The sequence below is a fragment of the Bos indicus x Bos taurus genome, chromosome 17 (genome assembly GCF_003369695.1).
Source record: "Bos indicus x Bos taurus breed Angus x Brahman F1 hybrid chromosome 17, Bos_hybrid_MaternalHap_v2.0, whole genome shotgun sequence".
Classification (NCBI taxonomy): domain Eukaryota; kingdom Metazoa; phylum Chordata; class Mammalia; order Artiodactyla; family Bovidae; genus Bos; species Bos indicus x Bos taurus.
Window position 1 is genome coordinate 57,661,272 of NC_040092.1, and position 11,663 is coordinate 57,672,934.

General features: G+C 42.6%; 1 protein-coding gene and 1 long non-coding RNA gene across 3 annotated transcripts in view; one reads left to right on the plus strand and one right to left on the minus strand.

Annotated features, from left to right (window-relative positions):
* INPP4B (inositol polyphosphate-4-phosphatase type II B) overlaps positions 1-9,214 on the minus strand; it is an 850,869-nt gene extending 841,655 nt beyond the window's left edge. The window contains exon 1 of one of the 2 annotated variants that reach the window (XM_027567415.1): positions 8,886-9,214. The gene's annotated coding sequence lies outside the window, so the exon portion shown is untranslated. The remainder of the gene's footprint in view (positions 1-8,885) is intronic. The other variant, XM_027567414.1, reaches the window with a different exon arrangement.
* A 147-nt stretch (positions 9,215-9,361) lies between these two features.
* Positions 9,362-10,603, plus strand: LOC113907798. Its single transcript, XR_003515284.1, has 3 exons — positions 9,362-9,963; positions 10,103-10,151; positions 10,269-10,603. It is a non-coding gene; the product is annotated as an uncharacterized LOC113907798 (long non-coding RNA).
* Positions 10,604-11,663: the final 1,060 nt, after the last annotated feature.

Sequence of the window (11,663 nt, forward strand, 5' to 3'; positions counted from 1 at the left end):
TCTCAAAAAAATAAGTTCCTAACTTTTAAAATGGGATGGTAATAGTGTCCTCCTCTTAATAGCTGTTGCAAAGATTAAATGAGCTAATATAGATCAAGTTATTGTGTGAGGAGTGGCCTATACAAGGGGCACAATAAGTGTTCTTGTTCTGTTTGATATTGTCACAATTGTCTTCCTCACTCCAAATAACAAACTTAATAAACAATAATTATATCCCTCAATGCCAGTGAGGATGGAGCTGTGACTATTGTACTTCCAGGGAGAATGAAATGGGTGCAGTCTTTAAAAAAATGCAGTTTGGCAATATGTATGAGGAATTTTTGAAAGGTTCATACTTTTATCCAGTACATTATTTCTAGGAATCATTCCTAAGAAAACAGTAAAATGATAGGCAAGGGATATTAGAAAATGAGGTCATACAGAAAAGATTTATCACAGTGTGTTGTTAATAGAAAAAAATGCCAATAGTGTAAAAGTCAAAGTTGCAGAAATAGCTAAACTAATGACTGTGATTTGTATGCCTAACCACCAAATAGCAACTAAATAATAACAAAAATTTTAATTAAAAAAGAGGTTAGAGAAGTGTTTACAGGCTCAGGCAAAGTGATTTTCTTTTTCATTCATTGCTGTAAACCAGAATAGAGCTTAGCATAGTACCTAGAACATAAGAGTGCATGCATGCTAAGTCACTTCAGTCGTGTCCCAACTCTTTGTGACCCTACGGACTGTAGTCTGCCCGGCTCCTCTGTCCACAGGATTCTCCAGGCAAGAATACTGGAGTGGGTTGCCATGCCCTCCTCCAGGGTATCTTCCTGACCCAGGGATCAAACCCACATCTCTTATGTCTCCTGCACTGGCAGGTAGGTTTTTTATCATTAGCACCAGCTGGGAAGCCCAGGACACAGGAGGTGCGTAGTCAAATTCTACACTGAATTGAACAACAGAATTCTAAGTGGAACAAGTCAGAAGACATTCTCTCACACACACACATGCACTTACTATAATGACAAAATTCTAGAATGACAGGATTCTAGGAACAAATATGATAAAATGCTAACAATATGTCCTTCAGTGATTTTTTTTTTTTTTTTTGCCTTCCTAAGAATGTTCTCTATTTGCCATCTTTTATTCCCCAATAGAGAGCTATTACATTTATAATCTGGGGGTGGGGGGGAGAGCAGGAAAAAAAGAAAGAAATCAACTGGAAGCCAACTGGCTCAATTATTTCTTGTTACACTATTCTGAGTATGTACTATTCTTCACTCCCACCCAAAACATAAAATGGGAAATCGGAATATGAATAGCATGAATAAATTGGGAGGCAATCTTTAAAACACAGCCCAGGAAAGAAAACATTATAGTAAATTTCAAAACAGCCAAATAAATTGTGTGTCTAGTGTTAAGAAAATTATACAGGGGCTTTTTGCCTATATAATTTATACATATGAAAAATATGGCATGGCATAAACTCTTTAGATACAAACTACTTGTTTTCTCTACTATGGAATTATATTTTCTCTTACATAATATCACAAAGATTTATACATAATGGTTACTGTCAATTTTTTTTGAAATCTGAAGAAATCCTATTCATTTAAAATTTCAACTCAACACAAAATTCAACAGGTACATTTTAAGAGATTCATGATATTTTCAAAGGGGCACCAAACAATTTCTCAGATTGCCAATCCTTAAACACACTTACCAGGGGTAATTAGTTCTAGAAAGTGAATTGCCATGTCACCTAGACCATAGAGTAACTTGGAGGTGTGACTGCTGGGCCATTGGCTGGATTCACTGAAAGATCAGTTTCCAGGACTGTGTGATTTAAATTCACACCTCAGCAAAACTGTAGATTACTACATGTAAGTAATTCCAGTAATTTCAGACAGATGGTAAAATCTTGACTCATGCAAGCTAAATTCTTGCATGCCAAGGGTCTGCTGTATCTACACACTCTTTAGAAGTAAAATGTTATATAAGAAAACTGTGATGACAAGGTATGCAGACAGTCAATATTGGTTTTAATCTAAGAAGCCTAACGCAGTCTTTGGTTTATCAAGCACATACTAATAGCTACCTGACTATCTATCATGTTCAAGAAACATTACTGCACGCTTTTTAAAATATATATATTTCTGTATTTACTTTTGGCTGTACTAGGTCTTCGTTGCTGGATGCAGGCTCCGTCGTTGTGGAGCACTGGCTTACTTGTCCCATGGCATGTGAAATCTTCCAAGACCAGGGATCGAGTCTGTGTCCCCTGGACTGGCAGGCAGATTCTTAGCCACTGGACCACCAGGGAAGTCCCTATTGTACACCATTGCTGATTAAAAAAATATGATCAAGAACCTAAGTTGAAATCTATTCCTTAATTATTCAACCTGCCATATTTTCCTGAAACAAATTTATAATTTGTGCATCATTTATCTCATGCTGAGATTCCTAATTTTTTTAGGTGAAATATGTAGTGTTCTCACTTCAGTAATTTTTAAAAATCGCCCTTCATATGATACCTATTTTTGTAAATAACTGCTTCACAAGTATATTTTCTTTAATAAAACTTCTAGGATTTGCTTCCAAAAACTGCAGGGAGGGGAAAAGTGAGTGAGATTGTAGATGAAACACGAATGGCCATGATTTGACAATTGTTTAAGCTGGCTGATGGGAATGTAAGAGCTCATGGTACTCTTTTTTTATTATGTTTAAAGTTTTACATATTAAAATGCTTTCAAAGAAGTATTATTTCTTAATTGCATCATTTCACGTGGATCAATTTGTCCCTTGGTTTCCATTCCTACAACTGCTGCATCCAATAACCATGGCTGAAATACACACCATATTCACCATATTGATCTTGAAGAGGTTCACATCAGGCGGTCATCCAATGCATAGGTCCCCCTTCCGGTGCACAGATGATGGAATAAATTTTAATTCTGCCCTGGTCCATGATTTAATCATTCAGCCAAAGAAATGGATGCCGACATCCAGATTAACCAAGAAGTGGGTTGGATAAATTTCAGCTGTCACAATAAAGTAAATTACACTGCTACATGGCTAATCCAATTTGGTCACTGTGGTGGCCAGGCCATCACTATTATAGAGGACATTAGGGAACTGCCAAAGTGTCAGTGAGAAAATCTGCACCTTTTTTTTTTCTTTTCTGCATTGTCCCAAAGGCAATAAGACAGAGAAAATGAACAATTACAGCCTTCAACACCTAGAAAAAAATTCTGCTCAGCCCGTTTAATGAGAGGATTAAGATTAATGCAAATGGTTAATACAACGTCTGTTTTAGAATGACCATTTGCCAGGGGTGGGTTTCTATTGTGTTCACTTAATTTTCTTTTTCCCTTTCTTTTACCCGGCTACAAGCAGAATTTTGGCACGTTTAGGTCAATTAACTCCTAGCAATGCCTCACATAAGCAGACCTCACATAAAAGCAGAGTGTGTTAAATATTACAATCAAATCTTTAAAGTATTACAAATAATAGATCTTCTAAATATACTGCTACTGCTAAAGATTCAGCTGTCTGTTGATTTTAGTTTCATTAACTTGCTCATGATATAATAAATTCCGTGTAAAAGAAAGCTTTAATAATAAATATATTGCAATTATTAATAAAAGGACTCATAGCTACTAAGCATTGCATAGTGCCACCTAGTGGTGACTGTCTCCTCTCCAAATGGACGCCTTCTGAAAAGCAGAAATGTTTTATTTTAAAGCAAACTTATCCAAAAAGACAGCTCTAGAACATTTATTCATAATTGCTAAAAGGAAGAAGGCTATGAGGGAGAAATGAAATTACATATACCATAAAATCATCACTGTCTCATAAATTTAGGTCAAAAAAGATTTGATTAGATTAGTAAACATAAAAAGTTATGGATTTTGTTAATGAAGACATGAAATTTTTAAAAGGTTACTTTTTAATACTATGTATCAAGTATGTAACATATTCTATTATGAATGTGATATACACCAGTACTCAAAGTGGAATATATGGTTATCTAGCAAGTCTGGCATATGAAAATATTCAAAAGGGCTTCATAGGATGTTAAATAATCACAAATGATACTTTCAAGCTTTCTTAAGGTCATAGACTCCCTCATCAATGGGTTATTATTTCAGTTTAAGATGTCGTTGGTTTTTAGTTATACTTTATTTTCACAGCAGTGAATAATTTTTGTGGTTCGGTTGTGTTAATTGCTCAAACCTGTCTCTGATCTTTTGACTGTAAGAGTAAAGATGCAAGAAAATGAAATGAGAAACATGTGACAGACTGGATTAAAGAACGGGTTGCTATAGAGAACTTGACTATGGTTAAGGGAGTACATTTTATTTGCTTTACAATGGTAGTCTCCAATTTGGTCTACTTAATGCACGGTAACTACTTATCTTAAGAACTTAGGTGAAAGGTAAAAGACTCATATTTCTGTCACTTGTTCATTGTAGCAAAAAATGCTCAGAGGATTCCCTTTAAATTATTGCTGCTTTACTTAAAAAAAAAAAAAAAATCACAGTCTCTTTTGAGACCCAGAAAAATCTCAGGTTCTCCTTCTAAAGTACTTATCATCTATAAACAGTGGCTGCATTAAAACAACTCATATATGGACATTTTAAAGAACTATATTTTATGTTGATCTGGGGATGTTATTGTTGTTACTCTGATCACTCAAAATCAGAGTGAGTATTAGGGCTTGCCTGTATATCCCAGGAACTTCTTCTTGGAAACGTTGAAAATAGAGCACATAGCTCAGACTTATCATCTATAAACAATGGCTGTATTAAAACAACTCATATAGGGACATTTTAAAGAACTATATTTTATGTTGATCTGGGGAAGTTGTTGTTGTTACTCTGATCACTCAAAATCAGAGTGAGTATTAGGGCTTGCCTGTATATCCCAGAAACTTCTCCTTCTTGGAAACGTTGAAAATAGAGCACATAGCTCAGTAATTTCAACACGAGGCCTGTTGCAGAGCTCCATGTTAACAACCAGAAGGGCCGGTAAAGACAGAAAGAAAGGTAAGAAACAAATGAACAGAGGGAAGGAAAGAAAGAGAAAGAAAGGAAGCAGAGGGAGAGAGGGAGAGAGGCAGGGGAGGGGGAACAGAGGGAGGCAAGTTCTCTCTTGAAATCATTAATTTAGATAATTCCCAAAGGAATCTCTGATCAAAGCCACATGATCTAGACAACTTCTCACGACTTCCTTTAATCAGCTTAATCAAATAAATGCTGCCAAGTCTGTTCCACTTAGTCTATTTTGAGGTCTATTTTGAGGCCTCTACTGCACAGTAAGGACACCTAGCAGGCAAGGCTGCCAATGCAGGAGACAGAATTTACTCAAAATATTGCAATTTAAGAAACTCAGTTTGGAAAACATGATTCAAGAACTCATTTTACATTGAAATTCAACTCTTCATACTATGTTGGGGTTATATCTGTCAGTGTTCAGTAAAACTACAGTTAGTTGGAAAAAACAAAGTCTGAAGTTTCAACTACTGGATAATCCTGGGCCTTATGGTATACCATGTATGATAAGCTACTTCTAGGAGGTAAGACAGAAGTTACAATTGTGCCTTATGTAAGGAAAATTCCACAGCAGATGCAGGTACACAAACAAGATAGTTAAATAATGAAACTTCACAGGTATTTTAAAATGTTCCTGCTGGGCCTACAAGGTCATGGAAACATAGAAAATAAATGAACTAATAAGTCTTAATCCAAATGACAATTATACCTGAGACTCTGAAGATTCCTTAAAATTTTCTCCCATATCTTAATGTGTTTTTAGGTACATACATACTGCATTTAAAGTTTTGGAAAACAAAAGCTATGTGCAGCTTGCATTCAAAAATGCAATCATAGCATCATCATTTGTATTTGCCTGAAAATAAATGTTTAAACTGAAATTATTTGTCTGATAACCTCATTTATTAGCCTGAATATGAAACTGTGTATATTTATGTGTCCTAAAGAGATCTATAATCAAAGATTTCTAACTCAATATTAAAAAGTAGTAATAAAATGGCTATAAAACCGATTCCCTGGGGCTTCAGAAAGATAAATAGGACACATTGAAAAATTAAGGTATGGAATACAGACGAGACAAGTACAGCTTTCAAATAAGTGAACATTAATATTAAACTTGAGATTATTTAAAACGGCACATTTCTAGCTATTAAAATTCCCATGGTTATGAAAGACAAGAGTTTACACAGATTACAAAAATTATGATATTTGTATATATAATATTAGTACTGGCTAGGGATTTTGCACTATGAAATTAGAAAATATAATAGATATTCAGTAAGCATTTCACTATTATCTCATAATTTTTTAAACTTTGTATTCTCAGATGTCACCTGATAACTGACATCTATTCGGTTGCTAAGAGATATAAGATCAGTCTGGACTTTTTTCTTTGACTTCAGGAGAATCACCCTGTTGGGTTTTGTCTTAAAGTAGTGAAAGTTACTTCTGTCACCATGTGGGGATTAATATTACTTGTACTAGAAGAAACTCCCAGGCCTCAGAAAGGAAAGGAATTACTTTCCATTTGCACAATTTAGAACAAATATCTGGCTTTTCTCTAAGCTTAATGATTTTTCCATTTCACACATCTCAAATATAATAGCATTATTTTATAATCAAATTTAACTGATGAGTCTGTGTTATGAGTATTTTGACAAAACTCTTATGGGATATGAAGTCATTCAGTCAATTTACATCCCCAAAGTGAAGCTCAAACCCAACATAGAAAGTACTTTCTGCCTATAACTTTGACCATGTGTTTCCTTAAATAGCTGGAAGAACAAGACTAAACTTGGTCTCTCTGGTTTTTCTTGTACTTTATCAAAGGATCAAAAGCAAAACACAGTTATAAATATGTACATCTTAACTGGTCATTAATTTATCACAAATAAGTATTGATTTGCCTAATCACAGAGAACAGTCTTCAAAAGTAAGAGCAGTATTTCAATCAGCACATAGTATTCTGAACAACACTAAGGATCTAGACTCTCTTCTCATGCACAGTTCATAACCTTTCAAGGACAATGTTCTAAATCACATTTTAAAGAAATATCCTGAAAAAGCATTCTATTGCAGTGGCATTGTACATTACTACAGATCCAAGAGGTTCAGTTTTTAGTGCTCAAGTACATATCAGGAAGCCATAGATGATTTACTCTAATTTTACATCAATGCTTTACCTTACAGGAGTACACCACAAAGAAACACAAGGTAATGCATTTCTTTGTTTATTAAGTAAGGCAATGCCCACTTACCCAGTCCTGTTTTTACTTAACTTCTTGCACTAGCCAGCTGCCCTCTTGGTGGTTCCTTGCACCTTCTATGCCCGCTTTAGCACAGACAGATTACTACTATTGCTGTTCCAGGATCCATTAAGAAAATCCCTATTACAATCAGGGCCTTTGAAATGTAATCCTACGCTTACAAACAAGCTACCTAGTGCCCTTCTTGAGGTGAAGAGGGCAATCGACACCCCTGTCTGCCAGGTTTTCACTTACTTTATAGAGCCACATCTTTATAAACAAGTTCTATCAGGAGAGGAAGGAGATATGCAAAATGTTTTAACACCTGGAGAGAAGTCGAAATGTAATGTAATGACCTCACAGAACACACCTCAGAAAGAGGGAGGAAACTTAGCTCGGCTACGGGGGTTAGGGGGAGGCAGGCAAAGTGAATCTGCATCATTAAGACAAGAGTAATAGAAAAACCTCCCAGGTTTTTCCAGTAAGTATGGGGCAGCAGCAGCAGCAACAATCTAATCACTATGCACATCCTCACCCTTATAAACCTCTTGTCCCCAGACAGTAACTGCCAGTGCCTCTCCACAGAAACCACCCCCTTAAAGGGAGATTTCAGAGGCATCGGGAGAGGCAAAAGCAGGTACCTGGAGCTCCAGCTTTCTGATCTTAGTCCCAGCTGCAAGCCCGAAAGTCCGTTCAGGAACCAGCCCCTGGCTCCTAACATCCCTGGCCTGGCCCTCTTTGCCAGAGGTGCCAGCGCGCCCGTGGACTCTGCAGCGCAGTTTTCAGACGCCAACCAACCGTTCTTCCCCGCCCCGCCACAACTCCCCCCACGACCACGACCCTCCAGCCACTGCCCTCGCTTTCTAACCCTTTTCTTGAGACCTCTCAAGAGATGCCCGGTGGCCAAGAAGAGACGTACCCCGGGCTTCTTTGCCAGAATTGAGTTTCTTGGAGTGGGATGGGGGTGGTCATGGAGAGGGGCTCTTTAGGGAAAAACAAAACTTGAGGCAACCGAGACCCCAGTATCAATCATCTTTACTCCCACCTCCCACCCCCTGCCCTTGCCTTGAAGACGACTTCTCCCTAGGCGGGCGGCGGCGGCAGCTTAGCCGCCGGGATGGGGCTGAGAGCGCGTTCCCCGGGCGCCCGCAGCCTCTTCAAAAGGACCGCGAGGGTGGGCGCAGCCTTGGAAGGTCAGGGAGCTCTGAGAGCTCCGAATTAACGCAGGGCCCAGAGAGCGAGGGTGAGGGGGTGAGGGTGACGGTGAATCTCGACCGGCGCGCGGCCCCGGCCAAGGGGCTCCAGGCCAGAGGGTCCGCGGGTGTCAGGGGTACCCCGGCAACCCAGGTCAGGCAGCACAGCACAGCACACCACACCCCTCAGGATCGAGGTTCTGGATGGGGCTATCGGGGCCGCCAGGCTGAGAAACTTGATGCCAGACAGACAAGCTCTACCCCCCACCCCCCGCACCCCAGGCAGGACGTGCCCCCGCGCTCTCAGTCAGACCCGCTCCAACGTCCACCCACCCACGGATCCCCCACCATCACCCAGCCCACCCCGCCAAAGCCCCCACCGGGCCCTCGGGGCCCCGGCGGGTAATTACCTCTCCCGGAGGCGGAGTGGGGGGCGGCAGCAGCAGCGGCAGCAGCAGACACTTTTAGTCTGACTTTCCGGCGTTCGCTGGTGAGCCTGTGAGCGCCGAGCAGGAGCAGTAACCTGCTATTTATAGACCCGAGCTTCAGCACCCGGGGCTGGGAACCCGGAGGAAGCGAGCCGGAGGCGCGGCGGCGGCGCAGGGCGCAGGGCGCGGGCGGCGGCTCCCGAGGCTCCCGTGCCTCCCTCGGGCTCCCGGGTCCCGCCGCGCTCCCAGCTCCCTCACCGGCCGCGCGCGCCCGGGAGAAGTTATCGCCGGCGCGGCCGCCTCTCCGGCTGCTCACACGCCCCCTGGCACAACCGCTACTTTCTGCCCCCCGCCCCACCCCTCCCTGCTCCTCTTCCTCCTCCTCTTCCTCGGCCCTTTCCCAGCGGTCTCCTCCCAATGTCACCGGCGGCCGAATAGAGGCAGCGACGGCAACCACAGTCTCGAAACTGGCGCAGCTCGCTTCCCGCTACCGATGGAGTGGAGTTGGTGACCCGGCCGCCCAATCCACAACGACCCTGACACGCGTGCTCCGTGGGTGGCCTCCCTGCTCCCCGACCTTCTGCTGGGCCCCTCTGCTAGCGGGGATGGTCCCCAGGCTGGGCTGCTGGGTTCGCCGCTGCGGAGCGCTTTAGGGAGGGGTGACCCGAGGCCGGCACACTGCTCCTGGGGCCACCGAAACCGCAGGGGTTTTAAGCCGCGGGAAGAGGCGCCCCGGATCCTGGCTCAGACCCAGGTGGGGTCGGGAGAGAGTGGGAGGAGGTGTCCCCTGTTCCCCGGACTTCACCCTGCCACCGCCCTGGGACCCCTGTCTCTCGCCACTCCTTCGCAGTGGCCCAGGATGAAGTCGAGAGGAGGAGACCTGGGCACCGGCGAGGCTTCCAACTCGACTCGGTCCCCGGCCACCCACCAACAGCCCCCACGTCGCGGCTCGGTGACTGAGGCCGAGCCGCTCCCAACAAACATGTGACATGCCTTGAGCAGCCCGGGCGCTTGGGGGCAGATCTACACTCAGCGTTGTTTGGGGTGTCGGGAAAACAGGGTACGTAATCGCGCAGGCTGCACGGAGGCTAACTCTCCTCCACCGCCTAGCCCACAAGCCCGCAGGCGAAGGCAAGCAGCCGGGCTATTCCGGGTTGTGGGGTGTGGGGCAAACAGCTCTCCCCATCTGCGCCTTACAGGTGCCACCTGGCGGTTCTCTTGGAGAGGTTTCCACTTAGCGGCTCAAAGGTAATGGGGGTGTCGGGAAGGTGAGCGCCGGTCCAGACAGGCACCCTCAAGCCTTTCCCCTCCCAACCAGCACTTTACATTTTAAAAAAGAAGTGAGAATGCTCGTACGGCTTACAGTTTGTTCCGCAGAGAGACCGGACTCCCCAAGTTGGGACGGAGAAGTCGATTTGGGTAAGTCAGGACTCAACAGTTACACAAAGCCCGAAGCTGGAGCTGCCCCCAGCTGTCACCTCCGCTGTCACTCCCTGCGTCTAGGCGTCCCTTCACTCCGCAAGCACTGAACTGCCTCTAGAGTGGAAGCTCTACCGATGAGAGCAGAGACTTGGGTGTTTGGTTTTGTGTTTTCTATTTTTTCCCCCCATCACTCTTCTCAGAACTTGGAACAACGCTTAACATCCTGTCGCTTCCATATATGTTTACAGAATGAATAAATAAACATTATGGACCAGAAACTGTGCTTGGCTCATCCTCCCCCTGCAGCCCTTCCCCTTCTTTCTCTTCAAGCTCTTTCTGCTACATTCAGCTACCATCACAGGTGAGGTGGATGGAGAGAAGCCGAAACAAAATAGGCAAGCAATCCATGCAGGCCCTGGAGGATAGGGATCATAACTGAGGAGCCCATTACACAGTGAAATTCCCCCTCCATGGGGTACTACAGAACACACTCCTCTCAAGAAAAGCAAACAAACAAACAAACAAACAAACAAAAACCACCTCTGTCATACTTGGGACTTGATGCAATGGATAAATCCTGTTTGTAGAGATCTAATGGCAAGATGAGGCAATTTTCTCACTGCGCAGGAGTTTCAGCCTTTTTTTATTAAAAAAAATACAGAAATAGTGAAAGAATATCAGAATATCAGGGTGCCAGAGCTTTGCCACTAAATTGAAAAGATGTTTGGCATAGCTGTCTTCTAACTTTGAATGGAGATTTGGGTGGATGGTGTGGGTGTGTGGGGCTGGGAGGAATGTCCATGAAGACAGTGCCAGATGTATTAAACCTTTCCTTCTAAAGACAGAGCTGTAAAACAGATGCAGCAACTGTTTTTGTGGAAATGAACACTTAAAGTGAGATACCCAGAAAACGCTCTTATAATTAAAACCAAAACATTCATCATGCTGACCAAGACCTTTTACAGACCATTCACAGGGCTGCTGGGGAAAAGGCAACATACCTAATGCATATCATCTAGGAAGTTTAAATTCTAGGCAGAGAGGATGAAGCAAATACATGTACCACATGACATTTTAAAAATCCATCCATCAGCCTGATATTTACCTTTTTTAGTTATTTGGCAGTGTTTCCCTTGAATAATCTTAGCAGATTCAGATTCTTCTATGGCTTATTAAACTCATTCAGCATCCATTTTTACAAACCTTGGACTTTTAGCCACTTGTGCCCTCAAAACATAACTCCATTTGCCAATGAAGGACAGAATATTTTTCATTTCCTTTTGATGTATCTTTATAGGGACACAGGTCAAAGGTGATTCCCAGTAGTTACCTTGCAGT